Genomic DNA, 9,605 nt, shown 5'->3' with positions numbered 1-9,605 from the left:
TGTCTGGAAGTGTTTTAATGTACCAGTCTTTTACGTGAGCGAAAGGTACAATAAGGGTTCTGAGTTAAAATAGGCTGTAAGTGACATAGTTTAATAGTCTTTGCTTAGGGTCTTCTGGACACTGAACACTTTACCATAGCGTCACACATTTGAACATTTCAGCATGATGAGCACGCTCTGTTCAGGAGAAGTCAGAAGCTGAGAATAGTAGGTATGCTGCAAGTCCAGACAGAGTTACTTTCAGTGGGCCTGCCTTGTTTTATGAGTTTCTCTAGGCCATTGTTTCCACAGTACTTACAAAAGTGTAGTTAAGGTGGAGATAAGGTCACTAGCACAGAGGCCTCTGTTTCCTGTCCCCTTCCCTGTATGTGTTCTTGTAACACTGCCATTCTTTTGGGAGATTGGTGGGGATATCCTAAATGAGCATTTTTGTTTGGGGTGTGAAGTCCAGTCTTCAGCAGCAATCTTAACAATGTTTTTTGTAAGTGAATTTCCTTTGTTCTTTAACCAGGTGGGGTGGGACTGAAGGGATGGCTAGGAGACTGGAGGCAGTTAAAGTTAAAGCACTTGCTTTGCAGCCTGTGAGGAGAGCTCCAACTCCAGGTGTGTTATCCTATTACAAGGTAAAAGAACTTTGCAGACTGGGGGTATCAAAACTAGGGTGATGCAGAGCCTGGCAGCCCTGTCTTGAATTGAGCAACCCTTGTTTTGCAGAAGGTGGAGCTCTTCTTTGATGAACCAGGGGAAAATCAACAGGCCCAGTGTGTCATTGCCTGGTTCAATCTCCTCCTAGCTGTCAGAAGCCCTGCCTGGTTCACCAAATCCTCTGTGTGGTGATCTGGAATCACTCAGGGCCCAAAGTGCTTAAAAGAGATCTTCTTTATTCAGTGATGCAATTCCTCTGCATAATAAAACATGGACTTCTGCAGTTCCTCTCCCCCAGACTTCTTGGCTGAGATGCTGAACAACTTAAAGACATAGTTTTCAATACTGCATCATCCTTTCCCAGCCAAAATGTAATAACACTCAATATTTATATAAACACACAATTCCAAAAGCTTATAACCAATCAGAGCAGGGTGGCTGTTTATTGAACATTCCCCCTCACTGCTTTGGGGTTGCTTTGCCCCTTTGAACTATCTCTTTCTGGCCCAGAGCTCTTTTTTTTTCCCTCCCAGCGTGTTCTCACAGCCCATCCTCCCAGCTTTTCCTAGCTGGAGCCTAGCCTTCTAGGATGACCTCTCGGCCCCCAAACTTCTAGTCCCTAACTTCGTCAGGGTTTCCCTACAGAACTTCCTTAGTCTCAGCATCTTCCCTGCAGGAGCCCACACACTCTACAGTTTTTCTGCAATTTCCTGAATGCCCCCCCTTTGTTTTTTTTCTTATTTTTCTGTTTCATGGTGAAGCACACTTGACTGGGGGGGGAGGGGGGAGGGATAGCTTAGTGGTTTGAGCATTGGCCTGCTGAACCCAGGATTGTGAGTTCAATCCTTGAGGGGGTCATTTAGGGATCTGGGGCAAAAATTGGGAATTGGTCCTGCTTTGAGCAGGGGGTTGGACTAGATGACCTCCTGAGGTCCCTTTCAACCATGATATTCTATGACTGGAGAGTCTATAGTGGCCACCAGTGGTAGCAGTTTATATTCTCTCATTCCAGCTTGTCCCTTTCAGGACATGTAACACTACCCCATCTCCCCAATATTTTTACTAAATAACAATGTAATTTTTGTTACATTAAACCATTTAAATTCTTAGAAAAACTTTCACCTTACCTTATCAAAGCCCTTACATACCTATAAAAGGTGATCAATTGTTTCTTCTACCTTACATCGTGCACAGAGTCCATCTTTGTGTCTGTTGACTCAGAAAAGATTTTTGTTTAAACCACAATGACCAATTAGTACTCTAAACACAATCACTTTATTTTTTCTATCCTGATGCTGAAGTGTATCATTATCCTCAACTGTAGGGCACCATTCAAAAAATCTCCTTCCTTTTTTCTCTCTTTTTTTTTTGATTCATTTTTTTGCCTTTGCATTTTTAAATTGTTCTGTAATATGCTTTTGCATTCCTGTTTACTCAAGGGTATATCCATGTCAATCCTTTTCTTACAATTTCTTACAGGGTTTTTAGCTGCTTTGTCCACCATTTTGTTCCCTTTTATCCCAATATGCGCTGGGATCCAAGCTAATGCTATATGTATCCCCATCTGTACTAATTATTATTAGAAATACAATTTCATTGATTAAATCACTTCTACAGATGGAGATAGATATCCATAAGGCCTGATATTTGAGTCTGAAAAAATTATCACTACTGCTGGGCATACATCCCAGATCCAGTTTAACGCTGACATCATTGCTACTAGTTCAGCTATCATGACAGCTACAAAATCAGATATTCTTTTGGATGTATTAATTCCTAATTTTGGTATACAATATGGTGTCCCCACTTTTCCTGTTTTTTTTTTTAATTTTTGGACCCATCTTTATGTATTTGGAAAAAATGACTCCACTTTTCATCTATATATTGGTATACTTCGTTCTAATACCTATTGTCTCCCTTTCACCCTTAAGTTTATAAAATAAATCTGACTCCACAATTTGGATATGTGACTTTCCATTCATAACTAATTTTCCCATGACTAAAAGTTTTGACTTCTTTTAGCTATTGCTTGTCTTTCAATTCCTGCATCCACATTTTAACTCAAAAGGCAGGGGGCGGGGAGGGAGCACTGCCCAGTTCTTCTCCTGGTCCCAGCTGCTGGCCCCGGAGTCACAGCTGCTGGCCGTAGCTGCCCTCCCTGCACCCAGGGTCCTGAGTGCTGGCCCCGGGGTCACAGCTGCTGGCCGTGGCTGCCCTCTCTGCACCCAGCCACAGCTGTAGGCCTTGGCCCCAGGATAAGGGTCCGCTCCTGCCCCCACCCCCAGCCTCTTTACCCCATCTGTGTCCCCACCTCCTGGAGCCACAGCCCCACTCCCAGTTCTGTGGGGGGGCATGGACAGAGATAAAAAGTTTTGGGGACCACTATTTTAACTAGATCTATTTGTTCTCCATGCAGACACAGTTTACATCCCTTTGCAGCTTTCATTTTTGTAAAGATAATCCTTTGGTTATAGGAATGGAGACATTGAAATGCCTTACATTCACCGCCGCCTCCTCCTCCCAACTCTCTCATAGCACTTGGTTGATTCTCCTTCTGCCCTCTCAATATCCTCCCCCCTTGCCTTTATTGCAGCCTCCTGCTGGTCTTTATAGGGCTGCATCACCCTAACCTTTTCCAAGTGTGGTTCATTCTGTAATCAAGATTGGCTAACTCAAGCCTTCCAGCAGCCAGCCACTCTGCTACACCAAACTCACTAAATTTACTATGTTTAATTAATCTCTGAAGTGCCTTGAGGAAATCGCTGGAAATATATCAGCACTACTGTTGTCAGAAGGAGGTAAGTGTGTTTGTTTTGGTGGTATTATGTTTGTCTTAACCTGTTGTGATGGTTACCTTTTTGAGAGCTTCTCAGGCCAACTCAGTGCCTCTTATCTCCCTCCCCTTCTGGAAGCTGAAGAAGGTGTTGCCTACTCCTCCTCAGTGTATATGCTTTGGTATGTAATCTCATGAGAGCATTGCTGTTTGTGACCATTGATTTCTAACACAGATGAGCACCAAGTCATGTTCATGAAGTGGTGGCAGTTTGCAGAACCCCAAATCATATTGCTTTTTTTCTTTTTCTAGCTTTGTGTCTCTTTATACACCTGCAATTCTACAGGTTTCAGAGTAGCAGCCGTGTTAGTCTGTATTCGCAAAAAGAAAAGGAGTACTTGTGGCACCTTAGAGACTAACAAATTTATTAGAGCATAAGCTTTCGAGACCAAATGCATCCGATGAAGTGAGCTGTAGCTCACGAAAGCTTATGCTCTAATAAATTTGTTAGTCTCTAAGGTGCCACAAGTACTCCTTTTCTTTTTGCAATTCTACAGTTCCTCTGATACCTTTTAGCATTACAGGCATTCTAGATCTCAATTTTCTGTTAAAATATCTGCAGGTGATAAACCATGTTCAATGATGCTATCCTGTAATTCAACAGTGGTAAATATGGATCAGAGTCTGACTCTACAGTCTTTTTTAGTAGTCGCTTTTGGATTGTGGATAATGGGGACTAGCAGTTACATTTCTACACCCAAATTTCACTTCAAGCTGCTTAAACCCATGCCTACTAAACGGAGGCTTGTTGTCATTTGTATGCCAGGTACACTATGTCTAACCAAAATAGATTTGATATGCACAATCTCCTGTTTAGCTGTAGTATCTTCTAGTACAGCTATCTCAGGGAAGTAAGAATAATAATCTAGAATGAGTACTAGGGTTTTTTTTCCAGTCAATGTAAGTACTCATTGGAGTGGTGGTGGCAGGGGAAGATCCCTCCCAGAAAGAAAGCTGGGGTCTCTTTTCTTAGCGGCAGAGTGGGGATTCCAAGTTCTCTCTGCCTGGGGTTCAACATGAAACATGGGCTAACATGCAAACTCAGATAGTTGGGGTCTGAGGCCTGGTTCCTTTAGTGCCTTGGCCTGGGAAAGCAGCTGGGGGAGTACTAGTAGGGGCTAGTGTCTCCCTCCTACCCCTAAGTATGTTCCCTGTAAGAATGAAGGAAGGTGAACTCAAGTGATTGTTTCAGAGTAGCAGCCGTGTTAGTCTGTATTCGCAAAAGTGAGCTGCAGCTCACGAAAGCTTATGCTCTAATAAATTTGTTAGTCTCTAAGGTGCCATGGGTACTCCTTTTTCTTTTTTCAAGTGATTGTTGACAAACTATATATTTTGAAGCCTGTTTTTTCACTAAAGCTCCAGTCAAAAAACTTGGTTTATGAAAATGTAACTAATTGACAGTCTTTTGGACAAATAAGAGATCCTTGTCAAAGGCATGTCTGAGCTTACTAGCTCTGACAGAGAAGAGTCCGGGGTCTGGGGGGGGGGAAGAATATGGGTAAACAAGACTATTGCCCCCCACTTCATTCCACACATACCTCCCCCCAGCTATGTTCCTCACTCTGCATGGGTACTTTGCTCCCTGGATATCTCTTCCTGCATTGGTTCAACCCACTCAACTTCCTCACACTTCTCAGACCTCCTTTCCTCTCCAACACCGACTCCACCCAAACAAACACCTCCCCTAGGGCACTGGTTCTCAACCAGGGGTCCAGGGCCCGCTGGGGGGCTGCAAGCAGGTTTTGGGGGGGGGTCTGTCAAAATAACCTGGGCTTCTGGCCCAGGTGGCAGTGCTTGGACTTCACCCTTACTTACCTCAGCAGGCCACCCAGCCTGTTTGGGTTGTGGGGGGGGGGGAACCAAAAATTACAGTGTCACTGCGGAACAGAAATCTCCCCCTACCATCATAAGGGCTTGCCTCACAACCGTGGACTCCACAAGCAGGCAACAGCTAGCCAAAGAAACACACCATTGTTCTGCCCTACTACATCAGCACTTCAGGGAGCACGGCCAAATGGAAGGCAGAAATCAGGTGGGGGGGGGCACGACTTCACAGGCGAGTCCTCGTGGGACAGTGGAATGGGGAAGAAGGGCTAGGGAGCATTGGGGGATGTTGCAAGAAACAGTGGGGGATGGTAGGGATGTTTTGTTTGACCTGGGGAGGTGTAGGGAGGTATGGGGCTGGGAGGGCCACTGAGGGTGGAAGGACCTCTGAGTTGCCTTTTTCCTCAGGAGAGAGAGCAAGGAGAAGGAGAGATAAGTTTTTATGTGGTGGGGGGGGGCAGCAGCTGGAATAGGGCTGGTAGCTACTATTCTCCTGATGAATGTCTCCTCTGCCTGCTGGTGGCTGTGTACCTCAGGATCATTCTGGAATTGAGGGGCAGCATATGTGAGGTGGCATGTCTGGAGGGAGTATCTGTGGGGAGAAAGTTACAGTGTGAAGGATGTGGGGTGGGCTGAGATTACAGAGCTCAGCTGGCTTGCCGCTGAAGGTTTGCAGAGTAGTAGTGGGGGTGGGGATCCTGGTTGGGAAGGCATTTCTGGAGACTAGGGGTGGAGTGGGACATGTGGTAGGGATTGTTGCACCAGCACCAGCTATCTGAGGAGCTGGATAGGCGCCTGAGGCAGCTTCAGGGACACATCCCTCTCTCTCTCTCTCTCTCCCAATCATCTTGTAGATCTTGAAGTTGTCTTAGTTGTCTATGTGACAGCCCAGTTCCTCAGGCAACTGGAGCTGCATTATTGAGAGCCCTGCAGCTCTCATCATTGCCTCCCAAATAGAGCTGAAGTTGTCTCAGGTTAGGAGAAACAGGTTGAGGATAGGAGTCAGAAGCAGCAGTTTTGTTAGATATGAGGTCACCAGCTTAGCTGCAGAGTCTGTACATCATGGCTACAAACAAGGGATGGCTCACGGTCTGTGCTGGGGCTCACTTTGCAGAACCAAAACCAAGATCTAATAACTTCTTAGTATTGATGTTGGCTGGAGAGCATAATGGGGGGAAGCCCAGTGTTATCAGTTCTGTGTCCATCATGCCCTCCTCTCGGTCCCTCACACTCACTGCACACACAAAAAAGGCAATTTATGAAAATTGAAATATTAAAAACAGGTTGTGTATGAATGTGGGGAACTGTGTCTCAGGAACCTGTTGGCTAAATGACTCCAAATTTGCATCATAAACACTACCCTGGCCCCTGACCGGCCATGCCAGCTTTTAAGCATTCTAACTACACCATGTGCATTAAAGAGAGGTTGAGAAAACAACTTTAAATAGAAACCCCGCTGCAACCTTAACTATGAGCAGCATGGGCCGCCCCATAATCACAAACATGAATGTTCATTGACTACTAACATGAATGCTAGCATTCACTGAAAACAACACCAAGTTCAGCTGCTGGAAGCTGTTGTTTAAATTCAAAATATAATAGGTTCAACTCAGTCTCCAATGATGATTAATGTATATTCGTAAACTGAAACTCTGCTCAAATCCAATACAATTTTCACTGTCTGCTTGGAAAATAGAGAAATGGAATAACATGAACAACTCTGAATTACAGCTGGTCGCAAACTGGAATTTCCATCCTGTATTAAATTCTGATGTTTTGACATTTCTTTTCACCCCAATCAGGAGAAAGTATCAAAACGTTTAACTGAATGAAAAGTTTCAGAAATTTTTGATTCAGAAATGTCAAAACATTTAGTTTGGTTTGTCAAACCAAATTGAAACATTCTGTTTCGGGTCGGTTTGATGTCAGATTGTGCCGGCCTGAGCTCTTGTGCTCCACCATGAGAGTTGTAGTTCAGCATGTAGTTCAGAGTTGTAGTGACTGCCTCACCCCACCCCCATTTTCCTCTATGGGCTGGCTCCTAACCAGACCACATCTCCCTTGATGCATTGTGGTCACTGCACTCTCATGATGCAAAGTGGCAGCTCATCTAGTGGGGACCTGCTTAACCACATTTTCTGTTGAAAAAACATTTTGACAGAAAATTCCTGACCAACTTTATTCCTTTCTGTACTTGAAAAATCCTCTCTCTTTTCTGACAAAACAGAAAACTTTGTTTTTAGTTTAACTAGTCTTATCAGTCATGGCTTCAGTTAAGCCCTCCCACTACCATGGTTTTTACCCATACTTTACCTTTCTTTCACAGCAGAGTAATGATTGCAGCAAAAATATCAGGATGGTCTTGTGGTATTGGACTTGGACTCTGAAGACGTGGAGTCCATTCCTACCTCAACCAAATACTTCCTGTGTGACTTTGGAAAAATCACATAGGCCAGAGTTTTCAGAATGGCTCCGCATCTGTAACTGGGCCCAAATTTTCCAAAGAGCTCCCAGCACATCCCAAAAACTGGCCATACATGTCATAACAGGAGCTGCTGGGTGCTGAGCACTTGAAAATATGCCCTTTGCTTTTTCTGTGCCTCAGTTCCCCATCTGTAAAATAGGAATAATACTTCCTTGTATGTCTTGTCTACTTAGATGGTAAATTCTTTGGGACAGGAACAATGCTCAGAATAGTGGGGTCTTTGTTGTGACCTGTAGATACTACTGTAATACAAACTAGAAACTATGATTATAAACTTAGTCCAAAGTCTTGGCAGCAGTAGAACCTCAGACCTTTATGAAGGACATTTTTATCATTATGCCAATTTGGAGATCAACTTTCTTTCCCTGGAAGTCACTTGATTTTATTAGTTGTGCTGTGCCTCACATTTTTCAGCTAGGGTGAGCAGGATTGGAGTTTTCTTGGGAGCGCTAATTTGCTAGGAGATGTGCAGGCATCAGCTAGCTACAGCAATCAACTCCAGGAACTGAGAACATTTCCTCCATAATCCCAGCTGCCTTGAAAGACAGGATCTCCTACAGGGAATTAACATTTCACCCATTTGAACTGGCTCCCAGTGATATCCTGCTTAGCTGTTACTGAAGTATGTAGAGTCCTTATTAACATCTCACTTCCTGTAACCTGTCTTTGATTAAGCACAAGTCCCAGCCTGCACTTGGAATAAATATAAGGATATGATTTCCAGTGATGTCATTCCCTTAGCATTTGAAAGCACAAACATTCATCTCCATTCTCCAAAGCAAACATAAAAGACTCCTGTCTTAGGACCAGAGATTATAGGCTCCATGATTAGCAAATGTACAACTTTGGATTGTATTTTATTGCTGAAGCTGCATTTCTTGAATGGAATCTGGAGGAGTGTCATTCGGCCAGAGGAGTGTCATTTCAGGTGATTTATTTAACACAGAAACCTCCCACTCTAGGTTACTGTAATGGTGCAGGGGCGCTTGCCTGGTCCCTGGTGAAAAAAGGGTTATTTTTTTTCTCTATTTCCTCTCCTGCTCTGTTGGGAGGCCAAATTTAGGCTGCTAGGTAAGAGATCAAAGCCCAGAACCTCTATGGTGGCATTTTCTGAAATGCTTCCAGTTCACACGCAGAGCCAGCTAGACAGGCAGAACTGCAAGGATCTTAATGCATGGATGAGACAATGCAGTTGGGAGGAGGGATTTAGGTTTTTTAGGAAGTGGGGAACCTGAAGGGAAAGGAGGATCCTAATAAAGGAACATTGGGCTCCACCTAAACCAAAATAGAAAGCCGACAGGTGCGGAGGAGCACACAGTTCAGACAGAGACATCCCTTAGGTGAGGATTTATTAAAGAGGTTAATCTATAGCCTAGTAAAGAGGAGAAAATAGAAGCTGACAAAGTACAGTTAGGAACTGAAGAGAAACAGTCAATTGAAAAAGTTCCATTCAGTTACATCACATGAAGGCAGACAACTAAATATTGACAAATTTTATAAATGGTTGTATACAAATGCTAGAAGTCTCCAATACTAAAGTGGGTGGACTTGAATAAAGCCTGGTGTTAAATGAGGATACTGATATAATAGGCATCTCAGACTTGGTGGATCAATGGCACACAGTAATACTATGGTACAAAATATATAGGAATGACACAGTATGTCGTGCTGGTGAGAGAGTGGCACTATACATGAAAGAAAGGGGTCAAATACAGTAAAAATCTTAAATGAATCAAACTGTTCCACAGAATTTCTATGGATAGAAATTCCATACTTGAATAATAAGAGTATAGCAGTAGGCATACTACTGAACGGTTG

At 43.7% G+C, this 9,605-nt stretch overlaps 2 long non-coding RNA genes across 2 annotated transcripts in view; one reads left to right on the top strand and one right to left on the bottom strand.

Annotated features, from left to right (window-relative positions):
• LOC119855764 overlaps nt 1-3,341 on the bottom strand; it is a 4,012-nt gene extending 671 nt beyond the window's left edge. Inside the window, exons 1-3 of the long non-coding RNA XR_005293026.2 lie at nt 3,145-3,341; nt 1,794-1,854; nt 1-968 (exon numbers count right to left, since the gene is read on the bottom strand). The exon at nt 1-968 is cut by the window's left edge and continues 671 nt beyond it. This is a non-coding gene — a long non-coding RNA (uncharacterized LOC119855764). The remainder of the gene's footprint in view (nt 969-1,793; nt 1,855-3,144) is intronic.
• LOC122460191 overlaps nt 3,279-9,605 on the top strand; it is a 66,938-nt gene continuing 60,611 nt past the window's right edge. The window contains exon 1 of the long non-coding RNA XR_006281316.1: nt 3,279-3,443. This is a non-coding gene — a long non-coding RNA (uncharacterized LOC122460191). The remainder of the gene's footprint in view (nt 3,444-9,605) is intronic.

This window comes from Dermochelys coriacea, chromosome 5, assembly GCF_009764565.3.
Source record: "Dermochelys coriacea isolate rDerCor1 chromosome 5, rDerCor1.pri.v4, whole genome shotgun sequence".
Classification (NCBI taxonomy): domain Eukaryota; kingdom Metazoa; phylum Chordata; order Testudines; family Dermochelyidae; genus Dermochelys; species Dermochelys coriacea.
The sequence above is the reverse complement of the archived record's forward strand: the minus strand, read 5'-3'. Positions and strand labels throughout refer to the sequence as shown.